General features: G+C 35.8%; 1 pseudogene; it reads left to right on the top strand.

The window, feature by feature from the left end:
• Positions 1-727: 727 nt before the first annotated feature.
• LOC113331924 lies at positions 728-4,145 on the top strand (annotated as a pseudogene).
• The last annotated feature ends 12,006 nt before the right edge of the window (positions 4,146-16,151 follow it).

Genomic DNA, 16,151 nt, shown 5'->3' with positions numbered 1-16,151 from the left:
AGCCAATTTTTTCTTTGCTCGACCAAGACTTCTAGCCCGGGCCTTAAAATTTTTTTTATCTTTCCTCGGTCCGTCCCTAAAGTGACTCCTCGTATATTATTAACTTATGTAAAGGTCTTATTCATGTCCCTTGGTATTTTGTTAACATTTTGGTTGATATTCGTTTTTTGTGTTCTCGGTTGGACTCGATATCTTTGTTCACAAGTATAAGGAGAGTAATAGTGTTGTTGATCTTCTTGCTAAAAGAGCAGCAAACGAGGAATTGTCAAGATACTTGGTTGTACACTCCTCTTTTTTTGGTAAATGTATTACAGGAGGATCGTATGGGAAGGACTTTTTCCAAATTTGTAAAGCCCACTTAGTTTGTTTTATGCATTTCTGATTACCAAAAAAAAAAAAAAAAAGACTATACCATTTAGACGGCGAGTATTTTCCATCAGTTGGACTATCAGCTTAATTCGAGTCAAGATCCGGACCATCAATTTTGTACTCCCTCCGTCCACCAAAAATAATTCATCTCAAGTTTGCACAATTTTTTAATTTTTTAAGACAAGGAGAAAGGTGTATTTTTAGGGGTCTTTTTCAATTATATATTATATTACAGATAGAGATAATAAAACTTTAAAATGATTCATATCTCTCTTCTTTTTAGAAAACTATTAGAGACAACTAAGAAACAAAGAAGAAAAAGGAGGAAAAATCAAAGAAATAGAGATTTCGTCTAACAATGTCGAGTAGAATATTAACTTCACTTGGATCTTCGTTCAATAATAAAAACTCATCACTCTCCTCGTTTGTTAGATTATTTCAATCACGCAATTACCGTAGTAGTCCTCCGCCACTCCCTGCAGTTTTCATCAACAAAAATACTAGGGCTATTTGTCAAGGTATTTTCGAAGACTATGGTACCTTGCGTACGGTGCTTGACATGCATTATGGAACTAACATGGTAATGTATCTATGTTTTTTCTGTGTTTTTTTGGTTTCATAGTTTTAGGTCATAGATTTTGTTTTTGTTGGTAGTTTTGGACTTTTGGTATGATCGTTTTTGGGTTTTCTGTGTTATAATAGGTTGGTGGGGTGGCACCAACGAGAGGTGGAACTGTACACTTAGGTCTACCAATATTCAATTCTATTGAAGAAGCAAAGACAGTCACCAACGCCAATGCTACTGTCATATATGGCCCATCGCACCTAACAGCTCCTTCTGTAATGGAAGCCATAGAAGCTGAGTTGGATCTGGTGGTTTGCGTCTCGGAAGGAAATCCCGATGACATGGTAAGCTTGTTGTTGCCGCTGTATATTGGTTGTTTTACATGATGATGATATTTATCTATAACTATAGATTATTATTATTATGATTTTTGGTCGAGTCAAATTGACTAAAGAGTCAAGTTGAGATTATGCCTTCAACATGATGCAAAATATTACTACTTTGGAGGTTCTGTCATGTTCCTGTTTTATATAAACTAGGTAAATGTTTTCAATTTTAGGTGAAGGTGAAGGAGGCTCTCCTCAGGCAGTCTAAAACATGTCTGATTGGACCTGGTGCTTCAGGTATTATTAAGCCGAAGGAATGTAGAATTGGTCTTATGCCTGGGTACTATCATGTTCCAGGGCGGATAGGAATTGTTAGTCGGGCTGATTTCTAGACTTATGAGCAAGTGGTAACATTCCATCTTATCACAAATCTTAGATTATATGTTTCTATTTTCTATTTTTGATGCTATATTGTTTAATTTGGGCAACTCAGCATGTTTCAAATTTTGATCAAATGCACGCGACCACAGGTTTTCTCCACAACTGCTGTTGGCTTGGGCCAATCATGTTGTATAGGTATAGGAAAGGATCCTTTCATTGGGACAAACTTTGTTGATTGTGTGCGCAAGTTCATTGCTGATCCTTTAACAGAAGGTGGGTTTGATGTCACTCTAAAAATATACGTCGTATTCGATTTTGATTTTCCTTCTATATGCATAGAAATTTTGTCGTATTAATTCAATGCTTATGTCGTTGGACTACAAAGCTGTTTCTACACTGTTGAGCATCTTAATAGTAACCTACTGAGATTTTTTGGTATAATTCATTGTATATGCCTTTTGAAAGCATCTTCATAACCTACCGAGTTTTTTCAACAAAATGGAAGTAGACATTTAGCCTCCCTTGTTCCTAGCTGCACGTATACTTTTTAATATATGCCAAACTCCAGTAGAATAAACAAAATTTTATTTGTTTCGGAAGTGGACAAGTGGTTACTCATTTGTACAATATTTCTCATGCCTGGACAATTTTATTCCAGGAATAGTACTCATTGGAGGTATTGGAGGATCTGCAGAAGAGGAATCTGCTGCTTTCATCAAGGTATAATGAATTCTCATGGGTTGCAATCTTGCCCCCTTGATCTATATTAATATTCAGAACTCCATCTTTTTAATTATATAAACATGGGTATCGATTAAAATCATTGTGCATGAATTAAACTGCGTCGTTGTTGGATAATACTGGTCACAGCCGTGATGTAAATCTCACAAGGAGGTAATTGTAGAGTGGTTGGAGTTGGAAAGGCTCGTCAGTTGTGTAGTCAAGGGCCTGAGATGTGGGGAGAAGCATTGTTTCCCTTGCAGCTAAACTATGACATTGTATGACTACATTACCATCAGTAATTTCAGTCAATTGTGTATGAATGGAGCAGACAAATCTAGGTTAGCTGTTTTTGAAGGAAATGGAATTTTTGAAGTCGTACCAACCAACAAATGGTTATAGCTGAGCTGAATTCCTTGAAAGGAAGGTGGGAATTTTGGACTTGCTTCTTGGGACTCATACTCGGTTGTAGTGAAGCTGGTGGGAATTAGGGACTTGCTTCTTGGGGACTCATATTCTGTGAAACCGAGCTACTGACAAATCAATAGTTTAATGATTAGGTTGTGTTCCTTAAACCAGATAGGCTTGATTTACTGGTATCCTAACTGTTACTACTCAGAGATTATTGGATCATGTGTCTCTTTGAGCTGAACTGATTTCTGTTTTCTATGATACAGGAAAGCGGAACGGAGAAACCAGTAATTGCAGTCATTGCTGGTCTCACATCTCCACCTGGTCGTCGTATGGCTCAACCTAGAGGTATGCATGTTAGCTATTCACAAAATAGTTGGTATAAATTTCACTAAAGATGATAGGCTTTACATTAAATATACATGTTGCAGATATACATTTTATGATTCTGATGCGGAGCATATTATATATCATGTTTTACTCGTCTCTGCATCTTACTTCATATGTGATGTTCTTTTATTATTTGTCTCTTCATCCTAATTTTGTTGTTGTTGTTGTTGCATATGTAGCAGTTGTGCCAGGAGAGAAAGGTACGGCCCAGGACAAATGCAAGACCCTAATGGCAGCTGGGGTGATTGTGGTCGACTCTCCAGCTAAGGTTGGTGAGGCTTTTATGGAGTGTTATACGCAGCGTGGCTTTTTCGTCAAATATGGAAAGTTAGCCGGAAGACGTTTGAACTGGCCTGTACGTTGCCCATTCGAGGAACTTTACCATGAAGAACCCCCTGATGGACACTACTCAGGATGCTCTGACGCCTCTATAAGGTCAAGTTCTACGGACGAGAAAGTTGATGTTTATAAGATTGGAAATTATATCAGGGGTGGCAACGGAAAGTATGGAGTTGCCTCTCATTGTGATTTAACAGAAGTGGCTGTAAACCAATTAAAATGCAGAGGCATAGAGATGTCAATAAATCAACTCGAAGCACATGCTGCCAAAGAGGCTATTGATTTGGCGGTTGAGAAAAAGAAGCTTCCATTGACTCTCGCGATCGATAACCAGACAGTTGGAAAGTTGGCATCAGGTATAGCAGAGTCGAAAACTTCTCATGCCATCTTCAAGGAATTACGCAGGCTAGTGGTATCACATGGTATCAAGGTAGATATATCCTCGAGGGTATCAAACAAAATTGCGGATCTCATAGCTGATATGGAACTTCAGGGAAGGAATGTGTTTGATACCTTTCAAGATATACCAAAAGAGCTGCAGATGAAGTTGAAAGAACTCTTGGAGTATGAGCAGCTCGGGCTACCAATCCGAAAATTTGAAACTAAAAAGCGAACCATTGAAAGATTTTTCTGACTCCCAGCTATAGACCCTTTCGTTAGTGCTGCTGAGCAACTTCGATGTAAATTCTGGTGAATGCTGGTCAAGTCTGTAAGATTGCTTGTGAACTTGAACAACACATCGTCTCATGGTGTGCAAAATTCCCATGGTAGGACTTGTCATTTGAGGTTGTTTCTTAGGTAGGATATTATCTATATTTTTCCACGTTTAGTGTGATGGAACTGCCCTCATATAGGTTATGTTTTTTCTGCCAACAATAGGGTTCCTACATGTAATTTGATGGGTGTTTGACCCCTTTGAGATAGGGATTATTTGAACTTGATGTATGCATCAGTTTCCTTAAAAAACTATTTTAAACTAGTTAACCTATGATTTCTGTATAAAAACCTGCTTTACTGTTCTATATTTTCTGAAAAACGTATGTTCTTCAGGTTTGTTATCTATGTTGATAGTTTTATTATGGATCAAACTTAAGTTGATGGTTCTGTTTGTTGCAATTGCTAAATACGAAGGGATGCAACAAACTAGCTACTAGTCATGGGGAACTGGGCGAATAACCAGGCGGATTATTACACATCTCTAGCATGTCTCTTATTTAGTAGTGCTGATTCTAAATAAGTAGTGCTGTTATTTAGTTCTGTGATAGACAACTTATGTCCCTTGTTAAACAACTAGGGAATCACCCGTGCCGGTATTTCACACCATTACATTACATTCTGGGGTGCATTGTTGTCGTACCACGTCCGGCTTCTTCTTTATGTTATTTCTGATTTTTTTCGCCCGTGTTAATACAATTGTGTCTTTTTTTCAATGAAAATTTCTGTGTTCAATTTTTAGAAGGCTGTTGATGGTGGATTTTAGTTCAGGGCTAAAATTGTGAAACCAAATTTATGCGCTGACATCCTGCAAAGGATAAAGCCACTGATAAAATGATGAATACTTCCTTGTGTAGTCAAGAAAGATTGTTGAGAGGTGATTGATTAATCTAGGCTGTTCTTCGAGAATATAAGACCGGATTATCAATTGGTTCCTGTTCACCTTGATTTCATATCATAAGACGGAACAAAACCTAGGGTTTTTCTGTGGGAGACAGATTTAACCTTTGATAGACTTTTCTGTGTGAGGCAGATTTGTTTATTATCAAGTCTGCGATTTTGGATTGCAGCAACTCTTAGTTGTGGGTGAGGTCCGCTAAGGGAATCAAGTGTGCAGTGTCCTGCTGGGATCATAGGTGTAGGGAGTACAACTGTACCTTGGATCGGTGGGAGACTGATTGGGGTTCAACTATAGTCCAGTACGAAGTTAGCTTGGAGTAGGCTAGTGTCTGTAGCGTCTTAATACAGTGTGTATTCAATCTGGACTAGGTCCCGGGGTTTTTCTGCATTGCGGTTTCCTCGTAAACAAAACTTCTGGTGTCTGTGTTATTTCTTTTCCGCATTATATTTTTTATATAATAGAAATAATACAGGTTGTACGTTAAGATCATCAATTGGAAATCCAACCTTTGGTTGTTGATTGATACTTGGACATTGGTCTTTGGTACCGTCCAAGTTATCTCTCTTTGATAAAGACTCGCAAATTTCTATTTTCTTGAGTAAAGATCAAATCGAGAGTTTGAGATATTAACTACTTGAGATACTTTTTATCTAGATTGAGTCTGACTGTCTAGTTGATTCTCTAGCAAAGTATTTCGGAGTTAGTCCATACAGATTGCTAAGCAAAATATTGGGTGGTGTTGTTAGACCCCCGATTTTTCAAGAGTGTAAACTCATTCCTCTTGGAAGGGGTTTCTTTGAAATTAAGCTTGACAATGATCAAGATAAACAACATATCAAAACTCAGAGATGGGAAGTGTTGAATTAAATTTTACAGGTCAGAAACTGGGTTTACAACTTCAGGCCAGCAAGTCAAAGAACTTCAAAAGCAATGGTATGGGTTAGATTTCCTGGGTTGGGATTGGAATTCTGGAATGAAAATTTTTTGTTTACAATCTATAAGGAAATTGGAACGCCACTCAAGATTGATAATGGTACTGCTAGATGTGAGGTTGGATATTATGCAAATGTCTTGGTTGAGGTTGATTTTTCTCAGCATATTCCAAGTAAAGTATGGATTGGAACCAAATATGGAGGGTTTTTTCAGGATGTTCTGATTCCAGACTATCCAAAATTTTGCTCCTCATGTAATATTGTGGGACATTTGAACTCTGAATGCAGATTTAAGAAAAACACATAACAAGAAAAACCCGTGGAAAGTGTTCATAAAAATTATCAAAGAAGGGAACAACATGTACCTTTTGATATTTGTGAACATGTCATACACGAAGACTCAGTAGTAGATTCAATAAAGGATGTTTTTCAAACTAATTCTTCAAATGTGGAAAGTATTTCACAACGAAGTAAATTCAGTGCTCTAGAAAATGTTCGTCAAGAAGAGGTACTTGAAGAAGTAATTATGGAAACTCCTAAGATTGTGAAAGTTGTTGAAGAAAATACCTTGAATAACAGTACTGTCAAATTTATTAAAGGTACAAAAGGTAAAGTAGATGAGGTTCCAATACAAGTTACTTCTTGGGCTAAAGTAGTTGAGAAGGAAATTGTTACATCTACTTCAACTAGTACTTCTGATTCAGTTAAAGATCATAAAAGTCCTAATGCTCCTTCAAAGATAAGTGGTCTGATTCCACAAAACAATAAGTATAATTTTGGAAAACAACCTGGTAAAGGGGGAACTAAGAGTCCCCATCTCAAACAATGAAGATAATCTTTTGGAATATCAGGGGCCTAAGAAGAGTAAGGGCCCAGGATAGACTTTGGTCTTTAATCAATCAATTTAGTCTTTCTTTAGTTTGGCTCTCTGAGCCTAATCTTTTTTGTAGTTCTTCCTTTTGTAGTGAATTGAATCTTCCTGGTATGGAAAAAATGGTCATTCATAATTCTAGTCCTAGTATGAAGGAAGTATTTGGTTATTCTGGAACAAAAGTATACAACAGCCTCAAGTTATTTCAGTTTCTAGTCAGATGTTAACAATAAGTGTTGGAATGTGTTGGTGTCTGGTGTTCATGCGTATGTCAAATCTATTCAGAGAAGGTTTTTGTGGTCAGAAATGAAGATTATAAGTGATCTTAATAAACCATGGATTATTCTAGGTGATTTCAATGTTGTACTTACTCATGATGAGAAGATGGGTGGTAGCTAGAGTCCCTAACAGAAATTCAATGTTAGAATTTAATGATTGTCTAAATCATTGTGAGTTACTGCAAGATCCTAAAACTGGTTTGCAATACTGGTGGTCTAATTGTCAGCATGGAAGCAAGTTAATTTCATGCAATTTAGACGGGGTTGTGTTTAATCAAAAATGGTTGCAACAATATAGTGATTTGGGGTATAAGGTTGGCATGAGAATAGTCTCTGATCATGCACCTTTGTTAGGAGGATGTGCTAATATTCTCTGATCATGGCTCAGTCATCCAGATTTTATGCAAGTAGTATCAAATTGTTGGTAACAAAATGTGGTGGGGGATCCTGCTTTTCAGTTTCTACACAAGTTGAAGGAGTTAAAAAAGGTTCTCAATACAAGGAACTGGGAAATCTTTGGTGATGTTCAAGTGAAGATTAAGGAAGCTGCAGATAAAGTAAATTTGGCAACTCAAATTTCAGATGCTAATCCATTTGATGAGGAAGCTCTTGCTAATTTAGTTCAAGCTCAAAATGAACATGCTAGTAGAGAAATTCAAGCTAATACTTTGATGAGGCAAAAATCTAGAGTCAAGTGGATAAAAGAAGGTTCAACTAATACACATTTTTTTCATACTCAAATGAAAATTAGAAATGCTAAAAACATGATTAGTGAGCTTGAAGACAATGATGCTAATGTAATTGCAGATCAAGACAAAATACCTGAAGCTTTGGTTAATCATTTTCAAAAGAAATTTGAGTTTCAGCCTGTGAATGAAGCAGAAAATTTGTTGGATGTTATACCAAAAATCATTACTGAAGAAGATCAGCAAAAGTTAGATATAATCCCAGAAGAGGAATAAATTAAAGCTGCTATTTTTGACATGGATCTAGAGAGTGCTCCTGGTCCTGATGGTTTTTCTGGTATCTTTTTTAGAAGCTGTTGAAATATTATTAAAAATGACTTGGGAGCAACCATCAAATTCTATTGGAGGAGAAGATTTATACCAAAAGGGATGAATTCAAGTTTCTTATTCTTGTTGCCTAAGACTCAAGGAGCTAAAATTGATAATCCATTTAGGCCAATTGGATTAAGTAATGTGGTTTTCAAGATCTTTACTAAGATAACCACCAAAAGAATGAGTGGGCTTATGGAAAAGTTAATATCACCTCAGCAAGCAACCTATATCAAGGGAAGAAATATACATGAGCTGAGTTGGTCAATGAGATGAAATTCAAAAGAAGGGGAGGAAATATTGGAATTAATCTTGATATTTCTCAGGCTTATGACTCAGTAAGTTGGGATTTTCTTATTAAAGTTCTTTTGAAATATGATTTTTCTGAATCTTGGTGTGAGTGGTAAATCATTCTATTCAAATCAGCAAGGATTTCTGTGTTAGTTAATGGAGGCCCATGTGGATTTTTTCTATGGGAGAGGATTGAAACAGGGAGATCCACTCTCTCCAATTCTCTTTGTTCTGATGTTCTAAGCAGAAACATTTCTGCTTTGGTGGAAAGGGGTGAGATGCAATCAATGGTTATGCAGAATGGAATACATCCTACTCATCTGTTTTTTGCAGATGATGTATTCATATTCTGTAATGGAGGAAAGAAGAGTCTAAATAATTTGTTTAAACTACTAGATGAATATCAAGCTGTTTCTGGTCAGATCATTAACAAAAACAACAATAAGATCTTTGTGGATGGCACTTCACATATAAGACGAAAATTGATTAGTAACATGATACACATGAAGTGGCCAAATTCCCCGACAAATATTTGGGGGTATATCTTGCTCCAGGAAAAGTTACATCTGCAATGGTTTAACATATAATGGAAGTGCTTGAAAGCAAATTGGCAGCATGTAAAGGTAATTTACTATCTTTTCATGATAGATTGGTGCTAGTTAAATCTGTTCTTTGTAGCTTATCTATCTATAACATGTCAGTTTATAGATGGCCTTCATCTGTGATTAAGATATGTGAAAAAATCATAAGGAATTTCTTGTGGACTGGAGATGGAGACACAAGAAAATTCAAAACACTTTCATGGAAAAAAATTTGTACCCCTTATGAGGAAGGTGGTCTAGGTATTAAAAAACTAAGAGTTGTCAACCAATCATTGTTAATGAAGCTCATGTGGAGAATTTTAAATTCAGATGATGAATGGGCACTGTTTTTATCTAGAAAATTTCAAGATAGTTATGGTCAATGGACATCAAATTGGAGACAATCAACAATTTGGAAAGGACTGAAATGGGCATAGAATGCTTTAAAAGATGATATCAGATGGAAAATTGGTGGTGGCTCACACATTTCAATTTGGTTTGATATTTGATTGGGGGAAAATCCACTGATAAATGACATTGGTTATAGAGAATATGTCAAGCACAATATTAGTCTGAAAGTGAGTGCACTTTTATCTGAAGGTCAGTGGGACATTACAGTTGAACTGCAACAATTTATCTCCAATTATCAATTACATGCTGTTCATGGTGGTGTTGATATAAGATTATGGAATGCTGATAAAAATGGTAATTTCTCAACTCATTCTGCAGTTGAAAGAATAAGATCTTATGAACCTGTTTTGTCATGGAAAAAATACATTTGGCAACATTTTCTTCATCCTAGTATTGCCAGCAATGTATGGAAGCTGCAACAAGAAGTCTATGTAGATGATGCTATCATGGTGAAGAGGGGATTTGAAATGGATTCAATCTGCTGCATTTGTTGTGCAGATCAAGGTAATATGAATCATACTTTTTGGGAGTGTGAGTTCAGTATTGCAGTTTGGGATTGGTTGACTATGGTTTTTGGATTTCCAAAGCCTAATTCATTGGCAGATGTTTGTCAGGTGGCAAAACACAAAGGTAAAATGGTAAAACAGACGTGGATGACAGCTGCTTGTGCTACTATGAAAGAGTTGTGGTTTCATAGAAATTCTAGGCTTTTTGGTGAAATTAAACCTAATCTTGATAGATTTAAAAGCAGAATCATTCAGCAAGTTCATGAAGGTAGTTACAGAATGACAGTAAGCAGATATGGGCTCACATATGAGAGCCAAATCATCCTTTTTATCAAAATTTAACATTCTGTTAGATTTTCCTTTCTTGAGTCTGTAATTTCTGGTTCTGATTTTATGTAATAGCCTTGAGTCAATCCTGTTTTTAGTCTTGTACTTTGTTTTTCAATCAATAAAAAATGTGATTCAGCAAAAAAAAAAAAAAACATAGTGATGAAGATCTGGGGTAATGGCATGTATGATATCATTCAAGTCGTCAGAATTTTGCTTTATATCAAGGACTTCTTCTGGACTATATCTACCAATATCCTTCGGTCTAGATACATCGCCTTCTGTAACAATCGTAGAATTATAGCCATCAACATCACATACCCATGTTTGAAAATCTATAGCTTGAAGAAAAGCACGCATAGCGATTTTCCACCACAAGTAGTTTGAGCCATCGAAGACTGGTGGTACGTTTATGGATATAAAATTTCTGTCCGTAGAGTTAGATCGCTACAAACATAGACTGATTAGGTCTTGAAACGTGCTTGCCTTCTCGGATAGCAATTGAAAATGCGGGGGTCTAACAACCTCACCCAATATTTCGATTAGCAATCTGTATGGAATAACTCCAATATACTTTCAAGAGAATCAACTAGGCAGTTAGACTCAATCTTAAAAAAGATATATCAAGGATTTAATATCTCTACCTCTTAATTCAATCCGCAATCAACAAATAGAAATCTGCGAGCCGATTGAATATAACAGATGAAAACTTGAACGGTACCAAAGACCAATGTTCAAGGATCAATCAATTTCAATCAACAACTAAAGGTTGGATTTCACAATTGATTGATACAACACACAACATGTGATATTTCAATTATATAACAAAATATAATGCGGAAAATAAATAACACAGACATAAGAAGTTTTATTAACGAGAAAACCGTAAATTCAGAAAAACCTTGGGACCTAGTCCAGATTGAACACCACAATGTATTAAGCCGCTACAGACACTAGCCTACTACAAACTAACTTCGGTCTGAACTGTAGTTGAACCCTAATCAATCTCACACTGATTCAAGATACAGTTGCGCTCTTTACGTCTCTGATCCCAGCAGGATACTACGCCCTAGATTCCCTTAGTTGATCTCAGCCACAACCAAGAGTTGCTACGACCCACACTCGAAGACTTTAATAAACAAATATTATCACACGGAAAAGTCTACAGAATAGATAAATATGTATCCCACAGAAATACCTACAAGTTTTGTTCCGTCTTTTGATAATCAAGGTGAACAAGAACCAATTGATAACCCGGACTTATATTCCCGACGAACATCCTAGAATTATCAATCACCTCACAATAATCTTAATCGACTAGCGTAATAAGATATTGCGAAATCACAAACGAAGAGACGAAGATGTTTGTGATTTCTTTTCTATCTTGCCTATCAGAGATATCAATCTCAAGCCAATTTTATAATTGTACTCGTACGATAAATACAACAAGATCAGATCACACAACTACAAGAAAAGTAGTCTGGTATGGCTTCACAATCCCAATGAAGTCTTTAAGTCGTTAACCTACAGGATCTCAAGAAGAAACCTAAGGTTAAAAGAGAATCGACTCTAGCTAAGACAACTAGTATCATACATAAGGTGTGGGGATTAGGTTTCCCATTTGTTAGAGTTCTCCTTTATATAGATTTCAAATCGGGGTTTGCAATCAATCTTAGCTTAATAACAAAGCATTTGATATTCACCATTAGATGAAAACCTTGATTAGATTCAATCTAATATCTTTCAACCGTTAGATCAAACTTAGCTTGTTACATACAAATGAAATGTATTTCATTTAGGTTTGGGCAACCGTACCTAAACGTGCACACTTAGTTGGTTCAACAGTAGATAATCAAAGGGTTAGCCATATGAGCACTTTCATATCAACCATGTTCATATTCACAACAACTAGTTCAAGTAACTCCAAAAGAACTAGTTAGAGAGTTGTGCAATTGCTTAGATCTTTATAATAGACACAATTGAAACAAAATCGGTTTAATTCACTTGAATCGATTCATGAACATTATAGCAACGGTTTGCAACGGTTTGCAAAGATTGCATTCCTTATTATTTAAATGTTTAAGCTCATGAACTGACCGATTTGATAAAGTAACCAGCTTAAGTATGTGCATGGTATGCGTACTTAAGCAACCGGTTTTGAGTTGGTTTGGTTTCCAAACTCAGCAGAAATTTTCGGGTGAAAACATTCTGCCAGTACGCGTACTTAAGGTGACTAGTTAAGAGTTTTCCAATTCCCAAATTCAGCAGAAATTCACGGACATAAACTTCCGCCAGTATGCGTACGAGTACGCATATTTAACATGTCTCCTTCAACCATTTTGCACACACACACATATGTATGCACTTGGTTCCCGGTTTATGGACTTATACACTAATGTGCGAACACACTATGCTTATATCCAAAAATGATTACATAATCTAAACTCCCATTTCAATCATTGAAACATTCTTAGAGGATGTTATATAGTTGTTATTCACAAACTATTTTTCATTAAAGCAATTTTCAAGAAATTGAAATATCAACATGACTTTCATCACGAGTAAAGATGAACTTGTCTAAAAAGAAAGCTTACCAACACATATTTCGTGAAATGAATACACGAGATAACTCGGCTCGAAATAGCAAATGTGTATAATCGAAATCTATATGATTATACGACTTTTATCTCAAGAGTAGGAGATAGAATAGACTTTTGAGTGATATATAAGTTCAAGTATCCACATACCTTTTAGTCGATGAAGTTCCACCAGTTCCTTGAGTAGTTCTTCATCTTCATATGATGAACGCCGTGGAGTTTAGAGCTCAACTACACTTAACTATCCTAGTCCTAGAATTAGCTATAGTAGACTAGAAATCAAGACATATAGTTTTGACAACTAAACTTCACAAACAAGCCTGAGATAGCAACTTTTGCGAGTTCGACCGAGCAATGCTCTAACAAAATATCCTCCGGTGACACACCAGACAATTGAATGAGGACTTGAGAAACTGGTTGATTATCTCGCAAGGTTACTACGGTGTCTAACAAACAAGAGGTTTTACAATGAATATGCCATTTGTATCCACCATTGGAAGAGAAGCAATTGCCATATCGTTAGAACCAGTCTTATTCTTAATATGCGAGACATGAAACACAGGGTGTATATGAGAACCAATAGGTAATTTCAATTTATATACCAATGCTCCAACTCGCTGCAAGATTTAAAATGGGGAAAAGTACTTGGATGTGAGTTTTAGGTTCTTGCACAAGGAAACTGAGGTACGCCTGTTGTAGTTTCAAAAATAGTAAATCACCAACTGCAAATGTTATATCTGTCCTCTTTTGGTCAGCAAATAGTTTTATTCAGACTTGAGATTTTGATAAGTCTTCCTTAAGTAACTGCAACATGTGATCCCTATATTGCGTCAAGAACATAAGATGAACTTGGTTAAAGCAAAATCTTACCAACACATATGTCGAGAAATATGTAATCAAGTTAAAATCAGCTCGAAATCTCAAAAGTGTACAGACTGAAAACTATATCGTTATACGACTTTTGTCTCAAGAAGGAGATAGAGTAGAAATAGGCTTTCTGAGTGATAGATGAGTTCAAGTCTTCACATACCTTTTGTTGATGAAATTCCAAAAGCTTGCCTTAGTAGTTCTTAGTCTTTAATCGATGAACGCCGTGAAGTCTAAAGCTCAACTATAAAATCTATTCTAGTCCAAGACTTAATCGTATGTAGACTAGAAATCAAGACTTATAGTTTTGACAACTAAAATTGAGAAACAAGCTTGATATAACAACGCTTGCGAGTTCGACCAAGAAATGATCTAACAATCTCCCCCTTTGTCAATTTTAGTGACAAAACTATCAATACATATGGATTACAAAATAAATAAACTGTGTAACTTCTCAACCAAAAACTTGATCTCCTTGGTTCTTCAACATTACTCAAAATATTCGCCACTTCCAAGTACTCCAGTGATTCTGAACGTGTTCAACTCAGCATCATAATTGTTGAAGATCCGTAGTTATAACAATGAGAAAACAATTGCTCTCAATCATTGTTATACAATATCATAATATTATTACACATCATCAAAGTTCAATTGTATCACAACTTGGACAACAATATTATGGTGATATGTATCACTCCTTCATTAGTCAATACTCAATCTCAACATGAAAACCACTCCTCCTTACATAATGATCTGTAAACCATATGTACTTGTAGTGTGAACTACACATTAATTCTCCCCATTTTTGTCAATAAAAATTGGCAAAGGTAGGAAAACTAGTGGGATCCTAATGAAATTTTCATGGAGACACTTCTTGACTGAAAAAGAAACATATCAACCTTGTTTAGATGCAATCATATAGCAAAAACTAAATGTATTCATCAAGGAGTTTATAAAGATAGAAGATAACCCCTATAATATTCCGCAGCCGCACTCCCCACAAAGATTTGGCAATTAAGCACAAGTTCAATTAAGAAGTCTCCCCCACAAAATGTCATTCTTAAAAGAACAACAAGAGCGACCTTACTTTTACGAGAAAAGAAGGATTTCTTTGGACACTAACAAATAACATGAACACATGAATTTGTAATCCAAAATACTTAATTAGATTAACCACAAGAGAATCCATGATTAATTTAATCGAAAATGCTCTACATAAGAGAACTTATGGAGCCACACAATATATCACAAAAAGTGGCTCAGGGGAGGACCAATGCTGTGGAATATTCAAAGATTCATTCTATTTTTCATCAAGATTCGCATAATGATTTCATAGATTAAACAGGAAAACGATTAACTAACAAATTCGTTACCTCAAATTCCGTATCCTCTTTTCCACAGAAAGATATATAATTAAGCGCAAGTTCATGTTAGAACTCTCCCCCGTTATGTTGTCATCCTCCCGCAAAAACAAAAGAACAACAACAAAAAGCAACCTTTACCAGAGAAAGGTTGAATCAGTTTTAACTAATGCATAGCAAAAGTTGAAAACCCAAAACCCATATGCTTTTATGCTAAACCAAAGACGATTCAACATATTGTGACTTTTTCACACATGCGTTTCAATCGGAACCCCTTATGATCTTTTGATAAAGCCTACCAACATGGGCTAGAACTTAATCCCGCTAAATCAAAAAGTCACCCAAACCATAAGGGTTCACATATATGAGATCGAATATTAAGGTTGTGAAAATCGAAATCAATCATCCCATAAACACATAGCAATAATATAAAGCAATCAAGCACATGCTATGTAATCAATAAACTATCACAAGAAAAATTGTAAAATAATTTTATATTCATTAAATAATAGATAATTTTATTCAAAATAGACCTTATACGATTATTGAAAAAAATCAAATACTGATGTCTATTTTTCCATAACTTAATCCTTCATCGCAGTGTTAGAGGAAGGTGGATTATTACTTTCAGTCCACAGCTTGTGAAATTCTTCGAGTAGATAACCTTGTTGTTCGACATAAATCAACCTCTCACTTTTTATTAATGGGTTACTTATTAAAAAGTATCTTCAATTCTTTTACTATAAATTAAGTCACCATGGTTATTATTTAGGACATTTGAATCCATTGGAACACTCGGTACCCTTTCTTGAAGCCCGCAAAATACGTTTCCTTTGAAAGGACAACATTTGGCATTGACAAGAACAGCCAAAAGCCCGTCCATTACGGCACGGATCATACCGCAGACAATTCCTAACAATATAAAGCCCCAGTCAATTCTTCTCCTCCACTAACTATT

This window comes from Papaver somniferum, unplaced genomic scaffold, assembly GCF_003573695.1.
Source record: "Papaver somniferum cultivar HN1 unplaced genomic scaffold, ASM357369v1 unplaced-scaffold_128, whole genome shotgun sequence".
Lineage (NCBI taxonomy): Eukaryota > Viridiplantae > Streptophyta > Magnoliopsida > Ranunculales > Papaveraceae > Papaver > Papaver somniferum.
This window is presented reverse-complemented; position numbering and strand designations above follow the sequence as displayed.